Source organism: Cetorhinus maximus, chromosome 17, assembly GCF_964194155.1.
Source record: "Cetorhinus maximus chromosome 17, sCetMax3.hap1.1, whole genome shotgun sequence".
NCBI lineage: Eukaryota > Metazoa > Chordata > Chondrichthyes > Lamniformes > Cetorhinidae > Cetorhinus > Cetorhinus maximus.
In genome coordinates, this window is record NC_135895.1 from 33,545,120 (window position 1) to 33,558,111 (window position 12,992).

Sequence of the window (12,992 nt, forward strand, 5' to 3'; positions counted from 1 at the left end):
AAAATTAAGCACTATATTAAAATAAGGACAGAATGTATGACTTCAAACATGGGGGACCGAACCACTGCTGCACACCCTGGTCTAAATACCTCCTGCACTCCAACTTGCCTTCATCTGAAGACTACATTTAGTCTTATTTTCCCATGTGCAACAGGAGATTGGCCAGGTTAATTAGACACACAAATGTATTATTGAGGGATTTTTTAAAAAGTGGCAAATTAAATAGAATCCGTTTCTGGCTTAAAATTGGTTTCATCAGTCATTTAAACTTGACTGCCCTCTGTGTATATCTTTCATCACTGTCCCAATGAGAGCAAAGTATATAGCGGGAATAGAAGCAGAAAATGTTACCAAAAAAGAAGGATGCAAAGATAAAATGAAAAAGTGAAAAGATCAAGGTTCACTGAAACTAGAAACCAGTCTAATCCTGCTAACTGGGCCTGACCTCTGCCAATATGAAGCACCAAGAGACACAGGATCTTACACAAAACAATGGAAAACTAACAGCCTCCATGGAAAAATCTATTTATCGTTCCTACATGCCTCACCACTGTTACTCTGGTGGCTGTTTTCCCAAATTTCCTTCTCACAGCAATACAGTCAAGATCATGATATCTTTATAAGGGGAATTATGAAGGCTAACATGTGCCGTGGAACTTGGACACAGCTTTGTCACCGTGATCCCCAGTGTCACTGTGATTCTGGTGTCTCTGTGATATCTGTATTCTTTTTAATTGCGGCATTTTAACTTTATTTTTTAATATCTTAACAACACCTTTAAACCAAGAATTCGACTATGTAACCATCTTCCTTTATGAATCTACACCATCCCTCGCATGACCTGTGTCACTTGTGAGATCATGGGGAGAACTCTGCACTTCAGGGTTGAGTTCTGATGGTGAAGAACCTTTGTCTGTCCTTTCATATACATCCCAGCCCAACTCATTTTCCAGAATGAGGACTCAGTGTGTAATAATGACAGACTTCTGGCAGAATTCCCACTCTACCCTAAGGAAGCCATTAAACCTCTATTGGTGCTGTAGCAGTAGGACTGAGGCACCCCAAGACCCACTGAAGGCCTTGGCACAGACGAGGGCTTTCAACAGCTAAGCCACTGGGGACAGAGAGGAGAAAAAAAAAGAGCCTGCGACAAAGCTCTATCCTTCCATGAGATGAGGTTAATACCACTTCCCAGGACCCATCAACATCTTCCCCGTGGCAGCACCCAGAAACAGTCATAACTTGGGTAGAAAGGAGAAAAATCCACCAGAGCTCAAGATCCAGTGCTCCAACCACTACAGATTTGTAACAGATAGGCAGTGAGCAATTCCAGTAGGGGCAAGAAGAGGGAAATCCTAGTGGGGGTGAGGAGGCAGCAATATGCCTCACTATCTAATTATCTTGCTGGTTACACTGCGATGCTGCTGAATTTTTAGCAGGAACAGGGTGGAAGACTTCCACCCCCCACCCCTCCTCCGCCCCCCAAACACGAGCTCATATTGTGTGGCATTGTGGGCATGAGACCATCGCCTCCATTCAAGGCCACCCAATGTTTGATGAATGACATGCAGCACATTTTCTGTCAAGGCTTTTTAGAAGCCAGCAAGCAGTATGGTGCAGCCCATTATTAAGACAATGTGCAATTACTGACAATTTCAATATGTATTTGTTAAGCAGAGATGTTCTCGAGATGTCAGTTGAAAAGAAACCTATATTTTTGTCTGGCTTGGTGACAGAGTGATGCCTACCATTACCCACAGCAAACATCCTCTGTGATACCACATTAATCATAACAGCAATCGTAACAAGTTAATTATTGTTCTTATTAACCAAAGCCAGACCAAACATGCTATTAGCCAGAAGTTTCCTTACTTATTAATTTTGTTTCAACTTGATCTACATAATTTCTGATTATCCTCAAATTTATGTGGGTGAGCAGTGATTCAGTGCAGGCAGCAAGAGAAATATTCACCCTACCACTGATTCCACTTATTTTTATACTTTTACTTTGGCTGCACCTCCCTGTCATCTCAATTTTTTTCCCCCAGAGAACAGTTAGTCACAGAGTAATAGAGTCCTAGTGGTCTACAGCACAGAGAAAGACCCTTCGGCCCATCGAGTCTGCGCCGGTCAAACAAGTGCCTAACTATTCTAATCTCATTTTCCAGCTCTAGGCCCATAGCCTTGTATGCCATGGCATCGCAAGTGCGCATCCAAATACTTCTTAAATGTTATGAGGGTTTCTGTCTTTACTGCCATTTCAGGCAGTGAGTTCCAGATTCCCACCACCCTCTGGGTGAAAAAATTCTTCCTCACATCCCCTCTAAACCTCCTGCCCCTTACCTTAAATCTATGCCCCCTGGTTATTGATCCCTCCACCAAGGGGAAAAGTTCCTTCCTGTCCAGCCTATCTATGTCCCTCAATTTTATACACCTCAATCTCCTCTGTTCCAGGGAAAATAACCCCAGTCTATCCAATCTCTCCTCATAACTAAAACTCTCCAGCCCAGGCAACATCCTGGTAAATCTCCTCTGCACACTCTCTAGTGCAATCACATCCTTCCTATAATGCGGATTCCAGAACTTCACGCAATTCTCTAGCTGTGGCCTAGCCAACGTTTTATACAGTTCCAGCATAACCCCCTGCTCTTATATTCTATACCTCAGCTAATAAAGGCAAGTATCCCATATGCCTTCTTAACCACCTTATCTACCTATCCCACTACCTTAAGGGACCGGTGAACATGCGCACCAAGGTCCCTCTGACCCTCGGTGCTTCCCAGGGTCCTAACATTCATCGTGTATTCCCGTGCCTTGTTTGTCCTGCCCAAGTGCATCACCTTCTCACTTATCCGGATTAAATTCCATTTGCCACTGATCAGCCCATCTGACCAGCCTGTCTATACCCTCCTGTAATCTAATGCTATCCTCCTCACTATTTACCACCCCACCAATTTTTGTGTCATCCGTGAACTTACTGATTAACCCTCCTACATTCAAGTCTAAATTGTTTATATATACCACAAACAGCAAGGGACCCAACACTGATCTCTGTGGAACCCCACTGGACACACCCCTCAACCATCACCCTCTGCTTCCTGCCACTCAGCCAATTCTGGATCCAATTTGCCAAATTGCCTTGGATCCCATTGGCTCTTACTTCATTATCAGTCTCCCATTCGGGACCTTATCAAAAGTCTTGCTGAAGTCCAAGTAGACGACAACAAATCCATTGCCCTCATCTACACACCTGGTCACCTCTTTGAACAATTCAATCAAATTGGTCAGACATGACCTCCCCTTAACAAAACCATGCTGACTGTCCTTGATTAATCCCTGCCTCTCCAAGTGTAGATTAATTCTGTCCCTCAGAATTGCTTCCAATAGTTTCCCCACCACTGAGGTTAGATTGACTGGCCTGTAGTTCCCTGGTTTATCCCTTCCTCCCTTCTTGAATCACAGTACCACATTGGCTGTCCTCCAATCCTCTGGCACCTCTCCTGTGGCCAGAGAGGTATTGAAAATTAGTGCCAGCATCCCTGCCAACTCCTCCCTTGCCTCACTCAACAGCTTGGGATACATATCATCCGGGCCTGGAGATTTATCTACTTTTAAGCCTGCCAAACCACTTAGAACCTCCTCCCATTCTATGCTAATTTCTTTAACTATATCACAGTCCTTCTGCCTGATTTCCATACCCACGTCATCCCTCTGACTTGTGAACACCGACACAAAGTATTAATTTAGAACCCCACCTACGTCTTCTGGTTCCACACACAAATTACCACTATGGTCCTTAATGGGCCCTACTCTTTCCCTAGTTATCCTCTTACCCTTAATGTACTTGCAAAATAACTTTGGATTTTCCTTTATTTTACCTGCCAATGTTTTTTTCATGCCCCCTTTTTGCTCTCCTAATTTCCTTTTTAAGTACCCCCCCCGACACATTCTATACTCCTCTAGGGCTTCTGCTGTTTTGAGCCCTCGGTATCTGCCATAAGCCTCCCTTTTTCTCTTTATCCAATCCTGTATATCCCTTGACATCCAGGGTTCCTTGGATTTGTTGGTCCTGTCCTTTGTCTTCACTAGAATATGTTGGCCCTGTACTCTCCCTATTTCCTTCTTGAATGAGTCCCACTGCTATGATGCAGATTTACCTATTAAGTAGCTGCTCCTAGTCCACTCTGACCAAATTATATCTGATTTTATTAAAGTCAGCCTTCCCCCAATTTAGAACTCTGATTTCTGGCCCATCCTTGTCCTTTTCCATAACAACCTTGAATCTAATGGAGTTATGATCACTATCTGCAAAATACTCCCCCACTGATACCTCTACCACTTGCCTGGCTTCATTCCCCAAAATTAAGTCCAGAGTCGCCCCCCTCTCTTGTAGGACCTTCTACGTACTGGCTTAAAAAGCTCTCAAGGGTGCATTTTAAGAATTCCGCTCCCTCTAAACCTATCACACTATGACTAACCCAGTTAATGTTGGGGAAGTTGAAATCCCACACTATTACTACCCTATTATTTTTACACTTCTCTGAAATTTGTCTACATATCTGCTCTTCTATTTCTCTTTGACTGTTTGGGAGCCTGTAGTACACTCCCAGCAATGTGATTGCTCCCTTTTTGTTTTAAGTTCCATTCATATGGCTTCATTTGAAGAGCCTTCTAAGATGTCATCCCTCCTTACTGCTGTAATTGATTCCTTGATCAATATTGCGATACCCCCTCCTCTTTTACCTCCTTCCCTGTCTTGCCTGAAGACCATATATCCTGGAATATTGAGCTGCCAAGCCTGTCCCTCTCTCAACCATGTCTCTGTGACAGCAATGACATCATACTTCCAAGTGTTAATTTGTGCCCTCAACTCATCTGCCTTATTCATCAGACTCCTTGCATTAAAATAAATACCATCCAATCTTGTCAAACTCCCTTGTTCTTTAACTGGCCTATAATTCCTATGCCTTCCAGACTCACTTGCACGCTCTTCTAATTTTGGCTGTGCATCTCCCCCTGCTGAACCTCCTCTCAGGATCCCATTCCCCCTGCCAAGTTAGTTTAAACCCTCCCCAACAGCACTAGCAAACCTCCCTGCAAGGATGTTGGTCCCATTCCGGTTCAGGTGCAACCCGTCCACATTGTACAGGTCCCACCGCCCCCAGAAACTGTCCCAATGTCCCCTCCTGCACCATCTCTCCAGCCACACATTCATCTGGACTAACCTCCTGTTTCTATACTCACTAGCACATGGCACTGGAAGTAATCCAGCGATTACTACCCTTGAGGTCCTATTTTTAATCTGCTTCCTAAATTCTGCTTGCAGGACCTCATCCCTCTTTCTACCTATGTTGCTGGTACCAATATGTACCACAATCTCTGTCTGTTTGCCCTCCCCCTTTAGAATGCCCTGCAGCCATTCATTGACATCCTTGACCCTGGCACCAGGGAGGCAACATACCATCCTGGAGTCACGTCTATGGCCGCAGAAATGCCTGTCTGTTCCCCTTACTACCATGTCTCCTACCACTATTGCTCTTGCCCTCTTTTTCCTCCCCCCTGCCGTGCACCTAAGCCACTCACAGTGCCAGGAGCGTAGCTGCTCTCCCCAGAGGAACCGTCACTCTCACCGTTTTCCAACACAGAAAAATGGTTCTCGAGCGAGATGCACCCTGGGGATTTCCTGACTACCTACCTGACACCTTTCTTCTGACTGATGGTCACCCATTCCCTCTCTGTCTGCACTTCTGTAAGCTGTGAGGGTGACCACATCTAAAAACGTGCTATCCACTAAACTCTCAGCCACAAGCACATCCAGCCTTCAGTTACCTTGCCCAAATGGCCACCTTTCTTGTGTTGCTCTGGATAGCAACCGTCAGTAGGTTATTTTACTGCAGAAGCAATTACAGCAAAGTCTATTCCAATCTCAACCAACCTCCAAACTCTCTTGGCAGAAGGCTTGTGTGGAGCATGGGTTCCAGCATAGACAAATTGGGCCTGTTTCGGTGCTGTATTGTCTATTATTAAACACTATGACATTTCTGGGTATTGATGAAAAATAGTGACTCTGGGTAACGTTTCACCACCATCTCCAGCCCAGAAACTCTGATAACCATAGCTTCCCTCTTCCTCCGCTCCACATTGCCCCAGCTGATGACAGTTATCCCAAGACTACAGTGTTGGGTTTCCTTGATCTATATGGCATTTCAAGGGAGCTCCCCTGGTTTCCCCTCCTGCTGACAGATGAATACTGTGGATGGAAATTTACGGCAGCGGGATTTTACATTCCCACCGAAGTCAATGGAGTTTAGAATGGCTCGCCGCATTTTACAGCCCCATCCCCGCCATGATGGCGCCGTAAAATTCCAGCCTGTGGCTCCACAACTAAAGAAGGAAAAAACAAAGCATACCTGGGAGCAAAATCTTTTCATTCTTCATGCCTTACTGTTTCCCTTTAAATAAGAGGCTAATGCACTTGACAGAAAATGCTTACAAATATCACAGAGCTGTGGCTACGAATAGGTCTCATTTTGCTGATTGATTCTTTCAGATTTATTGATGAAGCTTGTTTGCCACCTACTGTTCAAATATCAACCTGAGATATTCAAACCCTGCCAGATCTGCTTTCTGCAGATTATTTACTCAAATTTTCTGTCAACTTGTCCAACATGGAAAGGCAAAAATTGAGCAGTGTATTTAAAGGGAGGGGGGGAAGATTCCAACACAAAATGCTATTACAAAAATAATGGCATCCCTTGCCTTTGTGTGTAAAGCTGCCATTTCCTAATTTGTAAAAGGCAGAGCCCTTTCAAATGGCTTTGCGTGAATGCAAATATGCATTCCTGCTACAGCTGAGTTTCACAACTAGGCATTCACTTATCGGACATACAGAATCTACCCCTCAATAACTACCACAGGAAGTTACACTCAACTTGCTCCATATATGGATTCCTCATGCCCCAATGAGAATGAGCTGATCCTCTTGTAAGCAATTTTACTTTCATCAAATCCAATATACAACAAAGATGGCAAGAAGATGTTTAGCTGCTAAGATTATTTGAGTGAACTGGAGAGGTGTAACCACAAACTAGCATCACCTGAGTGAGATGTCTCGTGACTAACCAGAATCAATTCAGTGAGATATCTAACCTATTATCCTATATCTTTTACAATGACGTTTTATGGGTTTCCTAATTTAAGTATATGTAGTTTACAAGATTATCTTCATGGATCAGAGAGTGAAAAAGAAGTGATTCAGATAAAAATTGTTCCTGTTATGAATAAGCTTTTTCATGACAAATTGAACTTGTTCTGAACTGAAATTTACTGCATCCTTCATATTCTTTTTTCAACAGTTTACCTTGTAGAGAATTCATTAACATTGCGCTCTAACCCACTTTTTCACCACATTACTGAAACAAATTGTTACTTTTTTCATTCAGTGAAGATGGTGATACCCACAGACCTACAACAGTCAACAACAGCATCAGCCCACCCACATTGTGCTGCTGTAAAGGCAGGATTAGCCCTGCTAGCTTTCTCTTCCCCCAAGTCATAAGCCATCTAAAGTGCTCCTTCTAGTGGTCTAGCTGAGAGCCAGTGAGTAATTTTTAAATATTTTGTCAAATTGTCAATATTCAATAGTTGCTGAAAATGAGATTCAAATATAGACCATCTGACTTTGAGATAATCACTCTCCCAGGATAACTATTGGATTTCTAAAACTTCTAATGTTAGAGTTACTACATCCTCTGAATTAAAGCCCAGCACTCTACCACCTAAGTAACTTAACTGTCTCTGTATGACCTCACCATTCAACAGCTTGGACTACCCAGCTTTGGGAGCCTCATACTCACAGTCTCTTTTGGTATCAGGTCTTTTGACAGAGAGTTCAGTACTCCACTAGGTCTTCTAAACAGAGCCTGTCGCTTTATTAAAACAGTAATAATACAGACAGGGGAGGTGGTTTTAACTCTACCCACCCGGCAGAAACCAGGCTCGTGGGCATTTAAGATCAGCCGGGAGACATATACGCCAAGGCTCCGCATCTTTCTTGCAGCCCTCTCTTGTATGCACGCAGGAAGGACACCCACCTGAAACCAGCAGAGTCCTTCTTTAAATATGAAGGCCAGATAATGCCCTTGCGTTCCTACAGGAATTTAAAGTTGTGGCCTGAGTGAGAAAGACATTGAGGTTTTCCTGCCAGGTGATGATAGCAGGAAGAGGAGCCAACACACTTGTAGTTTCTCTGAGTGAGACCATCAACCTAGTGATATTGGTGTTATAGTATGGGAAGCTCTATGCTGTGGACTCAAGTCAAAATAGAACGGAATTAAATACTGCCCAAACTCATTGCACGAAGCACTCTTTTTACAGGCAAAAAGAGGATGTTTCATCCCTCATTGTGGAATATCAATACTCTGCAACTCACAATTCCAACCAAAAAGATAATTTTAAGGAAACATAAATGTGTAAAATATAACTTCATCAAAACCTCATTCCGGTAACCCATCAACACAGGTATTTAAATTATAATCAAGGTGAGGAAACTGCAGATGCTGTTTCTGCGCTGTTACTGCCTCTGATATGGGTGATAGGCATGTTAGACTCAGAGATACCCTATTCACTTTACTGCATGTCTACGAAACAAACAAATCAACGTACCAAAACTCCAAAACTCCCTTTGGGAGGGGATTTCACAGGGCACCTCTGACTGCTGGCTGATGGCAAATATAAACAGATCTCAATTGTGCTTTGTGCAGGTTTTGTGCAATTTAAACAAGGCAGATTCAGTACCAAGGGAGTCAGATTATATCATACAACTGTGGTTCTGTAATATGAAGGGGCATGAATGAGCTGGTCTGAACGATGGAGCGATGAGGTAACAAAAATAGATAGAAGATTAAACAATCATGATTTATGCTTTATTACTACATACTTTTTACAGGAACAAGGATACAACATACAGTACCCTCATTTAAAAAGAAAGGAAAGCTAAGCTTGCCTGTCCTTGAATGTTCAAATTATTTGAAATGATTACAGACATGTATGAATGCACAAACGGGCAGATTGAGTTTCTTCAGGTTTAACGCATAAAAGTAAATATGAAGAGTCTGAGTACTGTTGAGACATTATTTAAATTGTTAGCTCCTGTGAAATAGTAGACCACCCATAAGAAAACAATTCAAAGCCAAACAGTAAATGTAATGGGCCTCAAAGCATCTGCATCAACAATTCTGAAGCCAAACCAGATACCTGCTTGGCTCCAGTCTCAGTTTGGGTCACCCACCACAGTAACACCAAAAAACAGACAGTTTTGGGTGGGTTTATAAGCTATTTTAAGTCAACATTTAGATCTGGAAAAGAGAAAAAAACAAAATAAAGAAGGAAATATGAAAATAGAGTGCAATTACATGGTTTGAATAGATTATGTATATCGACATAATTTATCTTACACCAATGTTAAAATGCTCCACCTGTCAGACCAAATATGTGGCTTAAAATTTTAGATTTTAACAGGTTAAAGGCCATTCCTTTACAAATAATTTTCCACTTAATTCCAAGCTACTATTGACCCAAAATAGCCTTAAAAACTGGAGGATACTATCTCCACACATGCAGCAGCAGTTTCCGAACCCCGGTCTTGTGATTTGTGTATGCAACTAATATAGATATAGTCATACTAATGCTCTGCCTCACCAAAGCACTACAAAAGAAGCAACAACCATGTAACAGCATTACAGCATTATAACTGATGCATTTCAACACATGCAGTGCTGAAGCTTGCTCACAAAGAGCACTGTTTATTCCTATTTCACGTACATTTTTATACAATGCACCTAACGCATCTGGGATGTACAAGACAGCTAATAGCCCTCAGTAATTTAGTGAAAAATAATCCTCCAATTGCATAAGAATGCAGAAGACCCAGAAAGTTTTAGCACTGATAGGTTAATCTTTGCAAGGAAAACAAGGAAAGGAAAATAGCACTATAATTGGAAATATCTACAATGATGGGAGAAATTTCTTCAAAAAAATTTTTCATTGATAGAACACTTTGAAACTGAATTACCTAAGTCAGGAATACTTTATGATGAAAGCATTTGCCCTGCCTTAACCCCAATTTCAGAAGAGCACACTCTACTGCACCTGTGTGTATTCATTCTCATCGCCCCTTCCCCCTCCACTGCCTCACACCTCCCACAGTAGCCATCTTATCATCTCTCTGAGTGAGCTTTTCAACTTGTGCCAAATTGTGGGCATTTTTTGGGCTATGGCTTTGTGCCCATTAGGAACTGGATCAAGACAGCCAAGGCCTGTTTCACAAAGAATCCTTACAGTCATCAATGAGAGGAGAATTTCTTCCACTGGTCTGGCCTGCTTTCAAACCCAGGTTCTAGAGGTAAAAGAACGTTGTGCTAACCCACTGGGCCACCCAGTTCTTTTTACCTCCATTTTTTTTAAAACCAGCTTAGCTGGAGTGCTGCAGTGACACAATGACAACATCTGTAGTATAGAAGGAAAGGAACCTATGGAATTGGTGACCACAATATGACTAAACTGAACATCATCTGGCAATCAGCAGCAAAGGCACCAGGACAAAAAATATTTTACTTGAAGAAGGAAAACTCCAGAGAAATGAGAAATGCACTAAATAAATTAACTAGGATTATAACTGCACGACAAGTCAGTTGAGGAAAATAGAAAATCTTCAGCACAATATTGTTGAATTTGGAAAGATAATTAAATACTTAAGAAAAAAAATGTGAACCAAATCAACAGCCCCTAAAATGGATGAGAAGAGCACTTGAAACAGGAAGAACAAATAAAATCAAATACACAAAGTTGTCTTAGGGTAAATTTTAGGGGGAAGACAGGGACAGAAATTTGTTAAAACAAGTGAAAAGGATATTAAAAGCAAATGAAGAGACCAAGATATATTAAGCACAACATTAAAGTGCTCTTCCAGTGCAAGAGTAAAATAATGTGTAGGGGGAAAGTCTAAAAGCTAAAAACAGCTGTGAAACTATGGAAGAATTTAAATAGTTAAAATATTAAATCAATATTTTCTATGCGTATGCATCAAAAAGATTAACAGTAATTTGCTATTCCATTTTCATAATACTCCAGTAACCACAGAGGATGTTGAAGTCAGTGTGGAGGAAGTACCTTATAAGTTGAAAGGACTTGAGACTAACAAATCCCCTGTTAAAAAAAAGCCACATCATCGAATCATACGGTGCAGGATTCCATGATCAAGAAAGAATCTTTACTATCATCATGAAAGAATAGCTCAGCTCTGGTTTGAGGACTGGAAGCAAGAATATCTATGATCTATATTTGACCAATCTCACCCAGGCAACGACAGGCCTAACAACAGATAAAACCATGAAAAATATTAGCAGGAAAAGTATCAGGTTGGCATTGGGTTGGGGGCCTAGCAGATGAAGGTCCTAAATTTCTTGAGGACACTACAAATAAAGTGGACACTGGAAATCTCTGTGATACACCACTTTTGAACTTCTAAAAACTTTCAGAAAATTTCACATGGGATACTTTCACTTCAATGTTGCCTTTATTTTGTGGGCCCGGAGGAGTAGAAGTTTTTCCTCCTGGCCCAATAAGGTACCCAACAAACCCCCACCAACCCCCATGATCTGACTGCTTCCCCCCATCCCCACCATCAAACCCCACCCAACCAGCATCTGCCACCCCCCCCAACCACCATTGGACTCCATCCCGACGATCAGGACCACCCTCCTCCCCAACCAATATCTGCTCTCCCGCGAAAATCATCTGCTCTCCCTGGCCATCATTGGACTGATTGGGGCCTCCCTCCCCCCGTGATGGGGCCACCTCCTCCCCCACCCCCCTCCTTCTCTTAGGCAGTCCCTCTAGATCCAGGATGACTTGCTTCCACTCTGGTTCAATGAATTCTGAGAAAGCTGATAAGTCCAAGGTGCAATCTGCAGACTCTGCCACAAGCGGGCAGGTGGCAGTTGAAGGGACGGGTAGATGGTTTGCTTGGAGAATTATGCTCTCATCCCAATGCCTCGACTTTGCTTCTGCATCTTCCTGATGAAGTCTCTCAATGTGTTTGGTGCCTTCCTGAATGAATCCTCTCCATTTTTGTTGGTCACAGACCAGGGACTCCCATCATAAGGTCAGAAGTGGGGATGTTCACTGATGATTGCACAATGTTCAGCACCATTCACAACTCCTCAGACACTCAAGCAGTCTATATCCAAATGTAGCAAGTCCTGAACAATGTCCAGGCAGAAACTCACCAAGACTCCTTAGGCAGCACCTTCCAAACCCACGACCACTACCATCTAGAAGGACAAGGGCAGCAGATTAATGGGAACACTACCACCTGCAAGTTCCCCTCTAAGCCACTCACCATCCTGACTTGGAAATATATTGCCATTCCTTCACTGTCGCTGGGACAAAATCCTGGAACTCCCTCCCTAACGGCACCGTGGGTATACCTGCACCACATGGACTTCAACGATTCAAGAAGGCAATTCACCATCACCTTCTCAAGAGCAATTAGGGATGCGCAATAAATGCTGGCCCAGCCAGCGATGCCCATACCCCATAAAAAACGCATTAAAAAAATGTCGGCGGGCATATTTGACCTCTTCAGGGGTGCTTTGAGGACATCCCTAAAGTGTCCTCAAAGTGTCTGCTGTCCTACTGGGAGTCTCCTGCTGTGACCAAGTTCTGAGTAGAGCAGTTGCTTCGCGACTTTGATGTCAGGCATACGAATGACATGTCTTACCCAGTGGAGTCGGTTTTTAGTGATTAGTACCTCAATGTTGGGCATGTTGGCTGGGGGAGGATGCTGCTGTTGGACCACCTTCCTTGCCACAGGATTTGGAGGACCTTGTGAAGGCATCACTGGTGGTGCTCCTCCAGTGCTTTGAGGTGCCTGCTGTAGCTTGCCCAAGTCTCCAAAGCATATGCAAGTACGGGGATCACTGCTGCCCAGT